The sequence below is a fragment of the Protopterus annectens genome, chromosome 5.part0, assembly GCF_019279795.1.
Source record: "Protopterus annectens isolate FY-2018-M chromosome 5.part0, PAN1.0, whole genome shotgun sequence".
NCBI lineage: Eukaryota > Metazoa > Chordata > Ceratodontiformes > Protopteridae > Protopterus > Protopterus annectens.
In genome coordinates, this window is record NC_056735.1 from 632,455,884 (window position 1) to 632,474,965 (window position 19,082).

At 39.4% G+C, this 19,082-nt stretch overlaps 2 protein-coding genes across 2 annotated transcripts in view; one reads left to right on the forward strand and one right to left on the reverse strand.

Moving 5' to 3' along the window:
* The window catches only part of ASMTL (acetylserotonin O-methyltransferase like), a 1,454,724-nt gene that overhangs the window by 1,220,685 nt on the left and 214,957 nt on the right, over nt 1-19,082 (reverse strand). The window lies entirely within an intron of this gene.
* The window catches only part of LOC122802178, a 215,994-nt gene that overhangs the window by 33,860 nt on the left and 163,052 nt on the right, over nt 1-19,082 (forward strand). The window lies entirely within an intron of this gene.

The following is a 19,082-nucleotide window of genomic DNA, read 5'->3' on the forward strand; positions in this document are numbered from 1 at the left end:
ATAAGAAGTAATGAATTTGGAGTTGACAACAAGGGAAAGTGAGTTAAAACAGAATTTGTTACTTAAGTGAAGGCTGTGATGTCTTAATGTTGTACATCTTCATGAGATATTAACTGTCTAATTGAGATGCCCTCATGGTTGATGTCATGGCTTAACTGACTACTTTATTTTCTTGTTACCACCTATAAGATCTTTATCTTGTTTTGGAGCTTGTTATTTCTCTGCACAATACGTGTAAAAAAGGATTATTAACTTTTGTTGATTTGGTGCATAATAAAATTTGTTTTTATAAAAAAAAGTTGAGAGAATTTCAGCAGTGCAATGTCAGATATCAAATATGGATTGAGATGTGATATTATGTTGACTGCTGCTATGTTTCTATATTTGTCTACTGTGTCTGATACTGTATTGCATAATACTTATATGGCTTACTAACAATTACTTGGACACAAGGAAATAAATGATGTCAAGAATAACTGACCAGACAGAGCTCTACAAATGCTGCTCTTAGAACCCTCAGAATTGATGCTCTACCAAATTGATATATCCCATTCCCTTTGATGTTGTCACTGTTTGAAAATAATGTATGACATCACTGTGGTGAAGCTGGTGTGATACAGTATATTGACAACACTGTCATTATAAGTAGTGTTGACCTCACAGTTCTGATACAGTATGAATTCCAGATGGGCTTCATGATGCTCAAAGACCATCTTAACTACAATGTATTACTCCTGAGTCCAACAAAATGAAGCCATGTTGTTTAGGTCATAAGCATATGTCATAAGCACTTTTGCCTAACAAGACTAATTTGGTTAGGATTTACACTGAAAATTGAGTAGTTACAGAAATTGCTTTGGAGTCCTTCTTCACTAAAACTAGATCTGTCTCACTGAGGCACCTAGGTACAGCATTGCAGCTGCTGTCTTGGTGTCTAAAATAGTATTTGTCAGTCCAGTAGTTACTGGTCTGCAGCTAGGCCTTAGGAGTAAGTTAACTATAACCTATTGTTCACCTGCTGTGTTTGTGGCATGAATGCTCACTAAAAAGCATGGTTGTGTTGTTGTGATAGATCTGGGCTGGATTGCACAGGATGATAAAACTAAGTAACCTTCAAGTAAGATTGGCATTAAGACTAATGTTTAATGACAATTACCTCAACTATACAATGTTGTTCCAGTAGTCCATTCCTGCTGCAAAAGCTTCAATTTTCAGAACTCTCCAGATCTGGTAACTTCTAAAGCAAAATAAATTAACAAGAGAGCTTTCAGAAACATGGGATATGCTGCCATGTAGGTATATGTATGAAATTAGGTACTTTAACTTCAAAAATGTATTTCACTTTATTAACAAGTGGAGCATAATGCCACAAGCATGGTTTTACCTAAAGCACTTAACTTCAGGAGTTCATGATAGATGAATAAGAAAATGATGACAGAAATAAAGTGACCATCATGAACATTTTCATAGTTCCTCAAGGCCCATTGCCAATTGCAGTTGGACACTGTTAGCCTATTGTAAAAGTAACTATTACTTTTATCATTTATGCTACTAGTCATAACTTATAACCTTGCTTGGAAACGTTACACCTATATATTGATGCCTTATGTGACTTTTCCTTCACTGGCATGTCTAAGGGCTCCTAGACATATCAAAAGTTTCAGTGTCCTGGAAAACTGCTGTAGCATTTCTGCCATGAGGTCCATGTAAATATTATCATAATTTTTACTTTTATTAGCTTTTCTCCCATCATTTCAGACTGTTGTACTTTTTACTATAGAAAGCAAAAATTCTCCCTGAACTACCCTTTTCTCTGTCTAAATATATTTGTAAAGTCAATCGACTAATTAGAAATGTAATTGAGAACACTGTATTGCATACAACTGTTGTTTTTGTTCTATTGAGACTATAGGAGGTAGTTGGTAAGTGCTAGAGCACTGTTGTGTAGCACTAATTACCACAAATCAGTGTTTGAATGTTGCCCTTGCTGCATGTAATGAGGCTACATAGTCATCTGTAATAATGTTATGCAGAACTTTTCTCTGCAAAATCCCATTTGTAAATTTGATATGTGAGCTTTTCTCTGCAAGTTTCCTCTATAACGAGACTGGGCCAAACTTTATCATTTCAGTTAACAAAGCCCAATAAATAAATAAATAAATAATATCCAGTGCAACATTGCATTTAGTAATGCTCAAGGTATTATCTGGTTATTTCTTTTTAGGTAACATCATCAATGTACTGTATCATACCTGCCTCACCACAATGATATCATATACCATTTCCTAGTATTTTGGACATGACAAGGCATGGAAAAGTTCCCTGTGGGGGCTCACATTCTTAGGGCTCTAAAACCGCTCGTGTTGAGTAGAAGGTATAAGCCCATTTTATTATTTGTTTATAGCTGATCAGTTATTCAAGAAATGATGCAATAAACAAGAGTCACTGAAACCACGGCAGTAGTGTGCGCAATAGAAATTTAATTCAAGTGATACAGATAAGATAGTTTAAAAGCATGCATGTTAAAACTTTTGCCCAGAGGGCTTCCTCAGATGTCAATGGGTGTCAGTTTAACTTGTGTGCTTTCAAACTATCTTATCTGTATTACTTTAACTAAATTTGTATTGCGCACCTTACTGCCATGGTTGATTGGATTTACTCAAGGTCTGTTTATCTTTACTATTATTCAGGAAATGAGCTGCACCCACCATTCACTTTAAACACTAAAATATTAAAGTGAAGTTTGTAGAAGCAACCCCCATATTAATAAAACAGACCATTTACAACATTACCATGATGCACATTAATTCTCACATACTACTCTGTTGTAAGGAAAGTGTAACAATGATAATTAAAAACACATTTCAGCTTATACATGCTGATGATTAATGATATCTAATTCAAGCCATTTGTGGTAACCAGACCTTTAATTTACATACCTCTATGCTGTGAAACAAAACTAAACCTGTCTAAACTGGATTATCTGATTTAATTTCATATCATACAACTAGTATGCAGCACACGTTTTATGCAGCAAGTCATAGATTTTTCTGTTCACTATGCCTATGCTTTTGGTAATATGACGTCACTAATGGATCCACTGCTGAACTGAGATGATATGTATTCTAAATGCATATGAGAACTGAATTTAATAAATGAATAGCAGTGCAATTTGATTGGAGTATAAGGTCAGTGCTGTTCTAGTGGGGTGTGCCATCCTCCTAAAGGCATGATAAACTGTGAGTCCTTCTAACAGTACTTTCATTCTCCTGTCTTGTTGGGTGGTCAAGTGAAAGTAAGGGAATCCAAGTCATTATCTGTAGAAAGACAGTGGGATTTTCCTAGTTTCTTGGCCAAGAGGCCTTCCCTGTAACATAGTTGATAGCAATTTTTGTGTTGTGTGTGGATAAAGATATGCACGCTGATTTCCTCTACGCAGTCGTATCATTACCAGTCTTACGCACATGTATGATACTGTTATAAGTGAAGAGTCAAGTATAAGAACTGCACCTTTTATGCAGTTATCTGTCTCAACTAAAACGACACAAAAAGAAAGACCAGTGTAACATTATTAGAGAGAGTGGGTACAATACAAAGAAATTGAATGTAAAAAGATGTTTGGTAGAGTGTAAGGCAACTCATCAGTTCAGTCAAACAATTTATCTGTGATGCAATAAAGAAAATTAACAGTAAACATCTTCACAACACATTATGCAGCAAGATACAGAGAAATAAATATAACTTATAAAATAAATTATTACAGAACAAGTTAGTCTAGGTCACAGAGGGTTTATATGTAGAGGGTTATTTTTTAGCTGACTACGTCTACTGAGGCCTGCAGATTACACAAAAGAGGAATGCCCATTAACAACAGCATGAAAAAAAAATCCTTCTAGTTTTATTATTGCTGGAGAAGAATGTTGATATTTCTGTGTTTGCCTAGATTAAATTCCAAAGAACACAGAGCTAAATGCAGTGACATTTGAAGATTACTGAAATAGAGAGCAATGTCCCCAGTTCACCTGCATCAGATTGCTACTCAAACAAAATGCCATTTTCTAGAGTTAGACTTTTTTGATGTTATCTTAAGCTGAACTATGAACCTGAATGTTGAAATGTTAAGACAAAAAAAAATCAGTTTTAATGGGCATGTTTTAGTAGTATTTTAGCATATCTATTATTTATTTATTTGCATTGTTTTCTTCACATTTATTAGTCCACTGGCTTTCCCCTGTTTAATTTTTCCAAGTCTTTTGGATTTCCCACTGGCTTTCCCATGTATACTGCAAGTGCTGATGATTCAGATTAGAATTAGATGTGTGTTCAGCTGTCTGCTCCTGTCTGAACTGTTTTAGCTGCAGTTACTGAACTAAGTTAAAGGACAGTTTTTCATGTTTAAAGTTATAATCTAGCCATCCATCCGCAACCCCCTTTTCACATTTTTGCACATGGGGGTCAAGGTGGCACTTCATAGTGACAATCATCTAGAGACAAGTTTTACACTGTTGGGTGGCTAGCCCTGCCTTGATAGTTCTTCACACCACACCAAACGCTCATTGCATATCTGTGTAGGGACTCAGTAAAATAAATAAAGAAAAGCATCACTACAATGTAAAATTCAGTACTCTTCACAAACCAGAGCAATTTGCAATACCTTTTCTTGAGTCCCTTTGAATTTGGTAGGCAAATCTGACTTCATTAAGAAATGAAGGCAATAGCTATCCTTGTCAAATCTCAAGCATATAATATGACAACCGTGTTTTTTAATCACTGGAAGATGAATGTTTCCAAATGATATAACAAGTATTACCTACAGAAATAAAGTTCCAGTCCAACAGAAAATTGTAGAAAGCAACCTTATAATGTATTGTCAAATATAGGCCTATACAATTAAATATGCAAATAAGACAAAGTTGTGTCTTGACAGGGCATCTCCACATCAGACGTCTCTCAATCTAACAATCTCTGAACTTCTGCCAAACATTTGGAATCTCAGAAGTTGGACTGTGCACAGCTTATGTAAGTTTTCTTGCTTCCTCTTGCCAAAACAAGAAAATTATTTTGGATGTTTAATTCTTCCTTCTTGTTCAATCTTCTAATGACAAGTTTATTACTGAAACTGGGTATGTAGCATAACAAATAGAAATCCAAGCTCATCCAAATTCTCTATCATTAGTCAAGATGTTCTTCATCTCACATTGCTGCAGTCCTAACAATTGGGTAGTCCGCTGTCCTCGGTCGGCCCGAATATCAAAGTATAAGGCTGACGTCGGTCAGGGCGCATTTGACTGACGTCAGTACGTCAGGGTACAAATGCGCATGACCGACGTCATATCCTCAGTCTTTTTTGCCGCATGGTCCGATGCAGAAGCAGTATTGCAAGTGCCGGTTGGCGTTCTGAGATTTTTCGATTTAGAAGTTTCAGACCGGGTTCAAAGTTGGCTAAGTACCCGTTGGGAATATTTTAGTTTTTTCTTGCCTCAGTCATTTACCGGATGTCAGAAAAAGTTAATAATTGCATTTCTTGTGGGAAACAGATACCGCATAAAAATTATCATACTTTGTGTATTCCTTGCTTAGGGCCTGAGCACGACGTTGTTGGCTGTTGCTCTTGTGCTAGATTTAATAAACGCACTATAAAGAGGCGGTTGGATTGTGCGAGGTTAGTCTTTGGGAAGCGGTGTAACTATAAAATGCCGTCGGATGCTCCGACGCCCGCTTCTTCAAAGAAACGCAAGGACAAGGCAGTTAAGCCTAGGCTTGAAGAACCATCTGTACCAGACGCCGGTTCTTTAGAGGTGTCGGTGGAGCCGGTGGCTCCACCGGAGGTTTCTTTGTGTTCCCAGGGGGAGACCTTGTTATTACAAGATGTGGCCTCTCAAGAGACTAGTCAGGCTGAGGGGGCTTTTCATGTTACTATACTCCCCTCCCTTCCTAAGGTGGCTAGGCCCTCTCCTTCTGTTTCCAAGGCTTCCCCCAGGGGCAGGCCAGGTTTAGCTTCAGTTAGTGTTACCCCTAGCTCTTCAGGTACTGTGCCCAAGAAGCATATGCTTAAAATGGCAGAAGATTTGATTACTTTGATTAGGGGTTCTATGCCCCCTCCTCATAAGCGGCCTAGGGTGGAGCCTGAGCTGGGGGGTTTTGAGCAGGCTTCAGATGTTTCAGAGTCTTGGCTGAAGACTTGCAGGAGTACTCTCCTTATTCTGATTCTGATGTGGATGATTCTACTCCTTCTGCTACTCCCCCTGAGGATTTTTCTTTTTCAGAAACTCTTCATTCCATGAGGGAGCATTTTAAGTGGGAGGGTCAGGACTTCTCTGATTCCAGAAAAAGGCTTAGGGAATTTCTGTTGTTACCCCAGCATAGGCCTTTGGCTATACCTCCTGTTTTGACTGTAGTGGAAGATGTTTTTATGGAAGCTTCTCTTAATCCTGATTCTTTGCCTCCTGCTCCTGTTAAGCCGGATAGGTATTACAGGGTGCCTGAAGCTCATAAGTATCTTTTAAGAGTCCTAGGGCAGACCCAGAAACTGTTAGCCATGGGCCTAAAGGTGTTAAGGCTTCTGTTGTTAAGAATCCGGTTCCTGCAGACAAGGAGGCTAGGGCCTTGGATAGATGGGGCAAGAAAGTCTATACTTCTTCCACTCTTGCTATGAGGGCTCTGAACTGCCAGTTTCACATGTTGAAATACCAAAATTATCTCCTTTCACAATTGAAATCTAAGGTTGATGCTCTGGCAGTAGGTATTGATTGTAAGGAGTTGCAAGATTTAGTGCACGTTTCTGAACAGGTGGGTAAGCATTCTTTGCAATGTGGTTTTGATGCTGTACAGGCCTCATCTAGGGTGGCTGCCACTGGGTCAGTTCTTCGCAGGCACGCCTGGCTGAGGGATCAGAATTTGTCTGAACATGTTAAAACAAGGATTTTAGATGCTCCTTTACAATCTGACGTGTTGTTTGGTCCTCCTGTTGAGACAGTTTTAAAGAAAATGGAAGACAAGGCTAAGTCTATGCAGACTGTTAAAGATTTTTGCAAGTCCAGCCTCCAAAGTTTAGTAGAAATTGGCCTACTAAGGGGTGGACGATCCTTCTTATGATTCCCAGTCTAGGGGTAGATCTAGACGTGGTAGGGCAGAGCTCAGGGCTCTTTCAGGCCTAGAACAGGAAGTTCTCCTGCACAGGCTTCGGTGAGGGCAGGGGTCAGTCCTTTCGTAAGCAGACCCAATGACCTACCTTTTCAGCTGACAGAGCCTGCTCGTCTGGCAGCACCTTTGGGGGGACGGTTGGCACTTTTCAAAGAAAATTGGAGTTTAATTACCCAGGACAGATGGGTATTGGATATCATACACCACGGCTACAGGTTTTATTTCCATACCTTGCCTCCTTTCACAGGCATGCCAGACGTTCCTCCTCAACAAAGAATAGAGGCTCACAAGCAGGTTTCTCTGTTGCTCCGACTAGGGGCCATACAACCGGTCCCTCTGCCGGAAATGGGCCTAGGATTTTATTCTCGCCTGTTCCTAGTACCAAAGAAGGGGTACACGTGGAGACCAATTTTGGATTTATCTCTCCTCAACACTTATCTGGACATTCCCAAGTTCAAAATGTTGACGTTGCAGCAGCTTTTACCTCTGCTGGGCAAAGATCATTGGATGGTAACTTTGGATCTCAAGGAGGCTTACCTTCATGTTCCTATCAGACTAAGTTGCAGAAAGTATCTGCGTTTTCGAGCTGGGACTTCTCACTATCAGTTCTCTGCATTGCCCTTTGGCTTATCTACTGCGCCCAGAGTGTTCACGAAAATTCTGGCTCCAGTGATAGCTTTCTTCAGACTAAAAGGAATACAGATCTATCCTTATTTGGACGACTGCCTAATTCTGGCTCAAGGAAGAGAAGAGCTCCTTCATCATTTGGAATATGTGATAGCAGTGCTAAGATGCCTAGGGTATTCTGTGAACGAAATAAAGTCCAGTCTAGTACCCTCTCAAGACATGTGCTTTCTGGGTGTGAGACTGAATACAGCATCCCAGATGGCCTTTTAACCCCGGACAAACAACAGAGTCTATCCCTTTACTTCCATCAACTATCTCATCAGTCCGGGCTGACTGCAAGGACAGTCCTTCAAGCCTTAGGGTTCATGGCATCTTGCATTCTGGTGCTTCCCAATGCCAAACTGCATATGAGGAAGCTACAATGGTATCTCAAAAATGTATGGACACAGCACTGCCAGGATCTGGACACTGTCATTCAAATAATACCTTGCATTCAAAAGGAATTTTTGTGGTGGGCTCAGGAATGTCACCTAAACAAGGGACTCTCTGTGACCCGGCCAGAGGCGAGTCAGATTTTAACGACAGATGCCTCAGACAAAGCTTGGGGAGCTCATCTCAATGGAAAGTGGATACAAAACAAGTGGCCTGTCAGACTACAACATCTACATATCAACATGAAGGAGATGTTAGCAGTCCAGTTTGCATTAATTGCTTTCAAGGAATTACTTCTTCCAGGGCAGGTGTTGATTCTAACAGACAACACAACTGTCATGTGGTACATCAACAAGCAAGGGGAACATTCTTATCCTCTATGCAGGCAAGCAATGATTTTGTGGGAGACTGCTCTCAGTTTACAGCTCAATCTTCAGGCAAGGTTTCTGCCAGGAGCACAGAACTCCTTAGCAGATGTGTTGAGCAGACGAATTATGGATCCCCACAAGTGGAAATTGGATCCTCATGTATTTCAGAAATTGACAGTGTCATGGGGAACTCCAGACATAGATCTGTTCGCTTCTCCACTAAACCATCAGCTGCCAAAGTTTTGCACAAAAGGTTTCATCCCACAGCTTGGAGAGTGGATGCTCTTTCTTTCAATTGGAGCAATCTTCATGTGTATGCCTTTCCACCTCTGCCTCTCCTCCCAAAGGTACTTCTGAAAGTCAGACAGGACAAGCCAAGGATGATCTTAATAGCTCCGGATTGGCCTCGACAACACTGGTACCCATTACTGAGAAGTCTGGTATGGAAGCCTCCATGGCCTTTGCCTTGATTCCACACCTGTTGTCGCAGGAGGACAGCCATTTGCTAAATGTCAAGCTTCACTCTCTGCACCTAACAGCCTGGCATATTCTGTTTTGAACCATAGTGGGCCTCCACTTCCTCAGCAAGTTTTAAATGTTATCTTGGAAGCTAGGAGGCCTAGTACAAGGAAAGTGTACGCAGACAAATGGAAGAGATTTTTGTTTTGGAGTGCAGCAAAAGATTTTGATGTTTCTGAGCCTAATTTGTGTGTGGCTCTTCAATATCTTACTAAGTTACTAGACAAAGGTTTGTCTTTCTCTTCTATTAAAGTTCATGCTGCAGCAATTTCAGCTCACTATGATTGCAACCCACCATTGTTTTCTCATCCTTTGTTCAAGCAATTTCTTAGAGGGGCAAAGAATATAAGACCCCACGAAGAGCTCCTACTCCTGCTTGGGATCTCAATTTTGTGTTGGAGAAACTCACTCTACAACCCTTTGAGCCTGCAGCTACTGCTGAGTTGAAGTATTTATCATGGAAGACTGCTTTTTTGTTGGCCATTACCTCTGCAAGACGGGTTTCTGAATTACAGGCCCTTATGGCAGTTGAGCCTTTCTTGATTTTCCATAAGGATAGGGTATCATTACGTACTAATCCTTCCTTTATGCCTAAGGTGGTTTCTAGTGTGGCTTTGAACCAAACTATTCATTTGCCTACTTTTTATGCAAATCCCCAAAATAAAGGGGAAAAGATTTTGCACACTTTAGATGTCCACAGGCAGTTGCGTTATTATTTGGACAGAACTAAAGGTTTCAGGCAGTCTCAGCAGTTGTTTGTTTCTTTTGCTTTGAGTTCTCAGGGCAAGCCTGTATCAAAACAAACTATTTCTAAGTGGATTGGGTTTTGCATTGCTTTCTGTTATTCCCATCATGGCAAGGAGATTCCAGCTGGGATTAGGCCTCATTCCACTAGGGCTACTGCCACTTCAACAGCTTTTTTGAGGGGAGTGGCAACCAAGGATATTTTGGAGGCAGCTACTTGGAGTTCTTTGCATACTTTCTCTAAGCATTATCACCTGCCACTTTACTCTAAGTCTAGGGCTGGTTTTGCCACTGCTGTTTTGCAGGGCATTTTGGCAGCTCCTGCTTCCTTGTAGTTAGCCATCCTCCCTTATCTCTGCTTTGGGATTCTACCCAATTGTTAGGACTGCAGCAATGTGAGATGAAGAACATAGTACAGTTTTGTACCTACCATAAATGTAGATGTTCAAGATCCACATTGCTGCAGTCCAATTCCCTCCCTCCTTCCCTCTGTTGTTAGAGGTGGTTGTGTGGGTTGGGTTGTACATTTTGTGTATATTGTATATATTGTACTATAGTTAGTGCAAGGGTGGTTGGTTGGTTGTTTGCTGTCTTTTGGTTTTGACCTTTCTTTTTAGGGTCTTCTGACATCTGGGGCAAGAAAAGACTGAGGATATGACGTCGGTCATGCGCATTTGTACCCTGACGTACTGACGTCAGTCAAATGCGCTCTGACCGACGTCAGCCTTATACTTTGATATTCGGGCCGACCAAGGACAGCGGACTACCCAATTGTTAGGACTGCAGCAATGTGGATCTTCGAACATCTACATTTATGGTAGGTACAAAACTGTACTTTTTGTATTCCTGTTCATACGAAAATATGTTTGATATAAAAATATTTTAAAATAAATGCTGTGCATTATGGAGTTACAGCTCAGAGCAGCAAGTGAAAGAAGAGATAGAAAGCTGTTAATGTTCCTAAATCTCATTTATTTTTTGATTGAAGAACAAAATATTGAACAAAAACATCAACACAAAATTCCTGATCAGGCTTTAACATGGTTCCAATAAGGGGACAGAACCATTTTGTTTGCCCTACTGTGACTGATGTTTTGAGATTTGATGTTTTTGCTGGATATTCTTTGATTTGAACAAAATAAATATTTAATAAAATAAACTGCAACCAGAAATCGGTGAAGCAACAGGTAGCACACTCACCTTTGGTGCAGAAGGCTGTAGGTTCTATTCCCATATCAGGTAGACTGAGTGCTGACACTGCAGTGCAGTATAAGAGGAGTACTGCACTCCTGAGTGTATCATCCTTTGGATGAGACATTAGACTGAAACCCCATCTGCTTGAGTTAGCAGTAGTTCAGGTGGATGTAAAAGATCTTGTATTATCTCTCAAAAAGAGTAGGTGAAGTTTGGTGATGTCTTGGCCAAATTTCCCATAGTAGTATAAATGCCACCTTGGGTCTCCCCTGAAAAGAGGCTACTAGCCTAGTGGAACTAACCCAGTCAACAAAAGGATACATAAAATATAATGATAAATAAATACAAGACATAGTGACAAGAAGAGAATCATAATATTATCATAGTGGCTGGTTCTTAAATTTTTCAGAAAATTAATGGATTTATGAGGGCAGCTGGCAGAAAAAAGGCTGAAACCTACTTTATAAACAGGAACTGTTATACTTCAAATTCTCCCCAGACAGACCAGATCAAGCTACCCAAAGAAAGGGCTGCATAGTGGCATTTGATGTCTGTCTTGTGACTGAATACCTATAGAAACTTCAAAGAGGATGGGAGAGAAAACATGCTTCAGTGTTCCCAAACAAACCTCCAGCTCAAACCACTGGAAGTGCCCATAGATGCAAAAATGGGACCATAACAGTGAGATACCACTTTTCTTAGCTGCAGATGCTGTCATATAGTTTTCTTTTACATGTTTAAGCAGTGTATATATATATATATATATATATATATATATATATTTATATATATATATATATATATATACATATATATATACATATGTATATATTTACATAGATATATATATATACATATATATATATATATATATACATATATATATATATATATATATATATATATATATATATATATATATATATATATATATATATATATATATATATATATATATATATATATATATATATATATATATATATATATATATATATATATATATACACATACATATATATATATATATATATATATACATATATATATATATATATATACATATATATATATATATATATATATATATATATATATATATATATATATATATATATATATATATATATATATATATATATATATATATATATATATATATATATATATATATATCTATATATATATATATATATATATATATATATATATATATATATATATATATATATATATATATATATAAATATATATATATATAGGTTCATAGGTTGGTACTAGGCTATCAGCCCTGTGGCCTATACAAGCCCAGCCAAAAAGGTACCCTGGCTTTTGCCACCCAAGAAAATTATTTTCCTGTGCCACTGTCGAGCAGAGCCACAGAGGTGATCCCAGGGGTGAATTTCCTATTTCCCATCCAATCATCAAGATTTTTCTTGAAGAGTGCTAATGAGGAGCTTTGTTTGATATAGATAGGTAGTTTATTCCAGAGTATGGGAAGTCTCTGGGACAGGAATCTATCCCTCTGGCATGTTCTGTTTATTGTGGTGAAAAGATTTAGGTCCCTAGAGCGTGTAGCTCGGAGGGATTGGGATTTGGATTTCGTTAAGTGGAGCATGTCCAACAGCTCTGGGTTTGACATAGCTTTGTATGTTAGGCAGAGATCACCTCTGAGTAGGCAATATGCGACGGAGTAAAGCTGGAGTTTTTTGAGACGGTCTCATGAGGCATCTGTTTGAGGCCGGTAATCTTCTTTGTGAGGTATTTCTGCGGCCTTTCCAGTTGTTGTAGATGTCTTGTGAGGTACATACCAAAAGGGGCATTGTACTCTATAATGGGTCAAATGAGTGATGAGTAGAGGGGAACAATGATCTCTTTTTTTCTGGATGAGAAGCCTTTTGTGATGTGGTGTGCCACATCGAAGGATTTTCTGACTACTGTGGCGATGTGATTATCAAAGGAGAGACTGCTATCCACCTGTGTCCCAAGGTCTCTTATCACACTTTCGGTGTTAAGTATACTACTGCCTATGTTGTAGTTCATGGGTAAAGAGTTTTTACCAAAGGGGATGACAATGCACTTTTTGGCATTGAGCTTGAGGCCATGGCTTTGACACCAGGCATCTGTCTCAGTGAGGCCCTCTTGTCGGATGTCCACATCGTTTGGAGTTTTGATTATGGCTCCTAGTTTGCAGTCATCTGCGAACTTTGTTAGCCAAAGACCTTCTGTGTTAGCCTGTACTTCAGAGAAGTAGATACCAAACAGGAGAGGACCCAGGACTGAACCCTGTGGTACTCCACTTGTCACTGGTTTGAAGTCGGATTTGGAGTCTGCTACTTTCACAGTGTGGGTTCTGTCAGTGAGCCAGTTGGCAACCCATCTTGTGACATAGGGACTAATACCTAGTTTAGTGAGTTTATCTATAATTCCAGAGTGGGGGATGGTGTTGAAAGCCTTGGCAAGATGTAGATAGGCTGTGTGAACCACCTTACCCTTCTCTATGGCTTTGGAGACTGCTTAAAAGAAGTCTATCAGGTTTAGGAGACATGATCTGCCTTTTACAAACCCGAACTGGGTGGGGTCCAGAGTTTGGAGATTACCACTGTCTTTGTTTATAAGTTCCATGATGATGCTTTCCATGGCCTTGCAGTCCAGGCTCGTCAGGCTAATGGGGCGGTAGTTCCTGGGGTCCGTGGTGGCTCCCCCCTTGTGGAGTGGGATAACCATCACTGTGTGCCATTCAGCAGGCACAAAGCCTGAGGTGAGGCTATGACTGAACATAGTACTTAGGTGGGGTGCCAGTTCGTTCTGTAGTTCATGTAGAATGCAGCCTGGGATGTTGTCTGGTCCCATGTGGTTTTTACTTGTGCAGCCATAATTACAGGAACTTTGCATTCTTACGATACAGAGATGGGCTCTTTAGGGGGTGAGAGGGGGGTAAAGTTAGCACTGAACCTATCTGTCAGGATGTTGGCAATATCAGTTGGGTCTGTATATTTAGTGCCATTGTGCTGTAATTCAGAGCAGATATGAGTGTTGCCATTGAGTAAATTTAGTTGTTAGTCATATATATATTGATGCCTCATACTTGTCATATCTGACCAGTCCACACACTCCAGTTCCCCCACCCCTATCACAAGGGCTTCACAATAACATATTTGCATTGTAAAAGCAGGCAGTTGTACAAATTGCAAACATGTACATAGGTAGATAGGCATTATGCATGAAACAGTGTTGTAAGAATTAATTTATGAGGGGCAGCATTTTGTCCAAATCAAGGGCATGGTTTAACTTACCTTTTAATATTGCAATGACTAACAACTAAATTTTAAGTGTTATATGACCCAGCTCCTTAATGTTGAATGATGAAGCCCTATGACCCAAATTATCTGGTTTTGATTATTTGTCTGGGCACTAGAGAAGCTGGCTGGTGAAGTTCAAAATGAGGCTGCCCATCCTTTTGAGGAGGGTTAGTCAGTAAGTTGCAGAAGTGACACACAATAGAGACCAGGTATGACATAAACATCATAGGACCAGGATGTACACTTGTTATTACCAAGCAACTCAAGCCAGACTTGGAACATGTGCGGAAGCATATGTGCATTTGCAGGCCAGTATTGTAAGACCCTTCTTTGGTGGTACATGTCAGATGACTCAGAGGAAGGCGAGTAAAAGATCAGGAAGAAATTTAATTATTGTGCCTAGCTGATTATCTGTCTGCCAGCTGGTTCTTGTCCCTCCAATTTACAGAAAGGTGAGTTTGACAGGGAAGCAAAGGGCAAGCTAGTTGGTGGAGGGAATTATGGTCAGCAGGATTAGGGATAAAGAGGAAAAGAAATAAATGCTACATGATTATTGATAATATCCATAGGCAATGTATGGTTTTACTCCAATGTTTAACACGGCAATGGGCACACAGCTTTTGAGCACAAGCTTGAATCTAGGACAGCAAGAGAATGAAATGAGAAGGATACAATTCATTATGTCTTACGTGGAGCAGATTTTATATTGCTACCTACCTGATTCAAAAGTCTTATAGTGTATGAATATGCATAATGTGTTGTATTTATTTAATATTAGTTCCAGAATATAAAGAGTGATGGGCATGTATAGTGGAGGGTGGATGGTGGTGGGGGTGTTAGTATAGGAATGTGGTATAAAAATCTAAAATTCTTGGCTTTGGTATACAATTTGAGTAGCATTTCCCATCCATATTTGTGGACTTGATGCTAAAAACTAGGTCTTTGGACAGGCACCACCATCGACAATGGGGTACAGAAAGAATGAACTTCCAGGTTCCGATGACAATTTTGCTGGAGTCCGTCATCCTTCTTTAGTAGAAATATGAGGATTCAAATATGTTGCATTGATGACAAACAGTGTCATTCCTTGTACATCCCTAACATCTGGAGGAGAAGTCAAGTCACTTTCTCTCTAGTAAATGCTTGGTATGTATTTCCTCTGGCAGTATTAGCTGCATGAAAAGTTGACCTCCTCTTTTCTTGAATCAAAAGAAAGCTAGTTAGTAAGGGCCAAAAGTAGATAAAAATATCCAGAGAGTTAATTGGGGTCTGTAATGGAAGAATATATTCAGATAATCATTTTAAAGGCTAATTCAGTACTTCAAGCTAGCCAGAAAATGAAATAGTGGATAGTCAAAGTTATTTCTTATCTGAAGGCAAGGGAGTAACGCCTATGTCTGCATTGCAGATTCATGGCATGTTGGAGTAACATGTGATATGATAGAAAGCAGTGCACCAAACAGGCCCTACCTTAGAAACACAGGAAAAAATACCCTAGAGATAAAAACAGAAGCTTCTGTTGGACGAATAGCAGGATTAAACTAAACTACAGCAGAAGTCTGCTCAGTTCAGGTTTCAAATGTTGGGGCCACAAGACTGGACACTCTTGTTTACTAAAGAGATTTTTGACCTGAGGGGAATCACTGATAAGAAGATGGATGTTAAGCTCTACTGGAGTATATTACATTTCATGAATTTAGTCTACAGATTGCCCAAGCTATGGGCAAGTAAAATATATAGATGTAGACATTAACAGATGCTGTGATACAACCTGTGGCTTTGATCGCTATGTCCAACATTGACACCTTTTCAAGAGCACTGCTAATGCTTCTTTATACATCTTCAGAAGACAGGAACTGTAATATATGCTAGTGATCATTACAGTTTGCTGTCCTGATTCAAAAAAACTACTACTGCATGAAATAATTGTCTTAATTGTAAAGACTGAAGCAACTCTCTAAGGAAATAAAACCTACCACAGGGATTTCTAATTTCAGGGTAAGATGCATTTAGCTGTGTTGTAGCAGCATCTCCTATTAACACTGAAAAACCAGGACTTTTACCCTACCTAAAAGCAAAACTCCTCACATTTCAGTGAAACATTTTCATCATTGCTGTAATGAAATATGATTCTGGAAACTATGCAATCCTAAATGCTACTTTCCGTTTCATAACAGCTTCAAAGCAATTCATCCTCTCATGTTCTGCCTGAGAAGACACAATAGCTAGCTGCTGTCTGTTATGTACACTGTTGCATCTGATTGCTTCACTTGTTTGAAAATGATGATGAATGTCCTGGGCACATTTGTTGAGATACTTGCCATTTTGGATTATCTAATCACTTATTTATGACCTGTTTCTGCTGTATTGACACCCTAGTGCTGGGTGACATTAATCAGCAACATACCTCTCAACGTCTAAGTGCAAGAAATCTGAACACAGCCAAAAATAATGTGTGTGTGTGTGTGTGTGTGTGTGTGTGTGTGTGTGTGTGTGTGTGTGTGTGTGTGTGTGTGTGTGTGTGTGTGTGTTGGGGGGAACAAAGGTCCAAAATCAGGGACAAATTTTAAATTATGCTTTTATGAACTTAGAAATTTGCTAGAAAAACAGATTTCCCATTAGCATCCATTTTTCTGAATGATGTGAAGTCTGAAACTTAAATGTATGCCCTTGTTTAGTGACTTTAATCTGCAATGATTTACCAGCAAAACACATTTTATGAGGAATTTAAAAAAATTTGAAGCAAACATCTAGACATTCTGCAAAAATCTGGACAGTTAAGAGGTATGTTCAGCAAGTAAATTCAGCTTGTGCTGGAGATTTTTGACTGGAACCTCAAGAATACATTTATGTTATACATTTTATATTTTGATAATGCAGTTTTCTAATTTGTTGATTCTTTTTGTACTACTACAGAATATTGAGGGTTGTTTTTATATACTGGGCATGCATTTTTTGCATTGTAGTTGTGTGATTATTACTGCACTATATTTTTCTGGGTAGTCTCCTAAAAGTATCTGCATACATTATTAATTTCTATTTTGTGCTGTTCGTAATATTTTGCTAATATCAATACTCACTTCTAAGTTTTTGTTTTATTTTGCCTCCTAGTGATTGATGTCTGTATGGTTAATCATTTCTAACCTTCCCTACAATGCACTTAACCACTGATATCTTAGTTTGCCAGTAACCTGTATACTGTCTGCACTGTTTCACTGCTATTTGGTAGCTTATTACAGATGTAGTTTTTTTCATTCTGAACCTTACTGCACATATACCAGAGTACAGCTTGAGCTTCTGTGTTATAAACTATTCTCCTTAATTTTGTCTTTCTTAACTGTGACTGTTTAAATGTATTCTGCCATAATTCAGCATATTTACTGCTTGTCCTTTCCACTACAATGTTAAGTTATACATAGTCTACTTTCAGTGTGTGGTCTCGTTGTTATTATTGGAAACATACTACTGCTTTACAAACCAGTCTACTTCCTGTGATCTGATTCAGTGCATTTTTCCTGTATTGTGATGTCTATAGCACCCCCTCTTGGGTCTTCCTTTCTCAGATATATAATTTTCTGTTTCCTGTCGACATCTCTATCTGTACTATGCTATGCCCCATGCTCTTTGGCTAACTGTGCTTAATTTCATTTTTCTGTTTTAATAAAAGAGGACTATTTCATTTATTTTATACCATTTATGTGGACATTGATGTTGCTCATTCCATTCATTTCTTTTCCTTTTTACTCATTCCCCGGGATTCATGAAGCTCGGCGCAAGGCCGGCGTAAGGCCTGCGCCGGCGGTGCATGGAATATCCGGCGCAGTAGCGCCATATACATATTAATGAGAGTGCACCGGAATCACAGACATGTGCGTAGTGTACGTGAGCGAGCCCAGGTAGGATGCGTCTGGAGGCGTGTCTAAGCCGGCATGAGGTGAGCAACCTAATGTGCTGACAGCCACGGTCCGCCCACAATAGTAATGGCAGCAGCCAGGTCCTGTGCAGAATGAAACGCACGTACAGTATGCAACATAGTCCCCGTCCCAAATTAACGGAGAAGCAAATAGAAGCCACGAAGGCATAAGTGTACCCGTCCAAGGAGCAAAGGATACGCATAAGACCGCGTTCGTCCCGCAATGCACTGTCAGTGTTTACACTCAGAGAAGGTGTACAGCCGCATGTCAGCGCCGCACCGACATAGGAGCAGCGACTAAGGTCACCACCTGTCCCACTCTGGTTGGGGCAGTCACTCCATGGACAGTTGTGTCCCGAAAAAACGTATTAGAAATGGCTGATGTGCTACGATTGTAGGACACAATGATATCCGTATTTAATGTAATGGTAGCATGAATTGGTTATTTCTGTAACAGAAATACCTAAATGACACAAGAAACAGAATAAGCAAGGAAATTGCCACAATAATAAGCATATTATTTAGGCAAGCAAGTGAATTTCTATGCTATATAGTGACCCGTTTGTATGTGTCGGCCTGTAAAGTCAGATGTGAGTCCCGAAATATCCCAGATCGGAAAATGGAAAGGTGGAAACCCCAGTAGCGACATGGGCATGGTCACCAGGGTTACCTGCTGTCCCAATGTGCCATGGACAGTCCCTGATTGGACAGTCATGTCCCTGCAAAAATCGTAAAAATGGAAAATGACCTCCGATCCCCTGCCACGCAAATTCCATAATATACATGTAAATAGTAGCATAAAACATATACATTACGATATGGAACACAGACATGGCATAA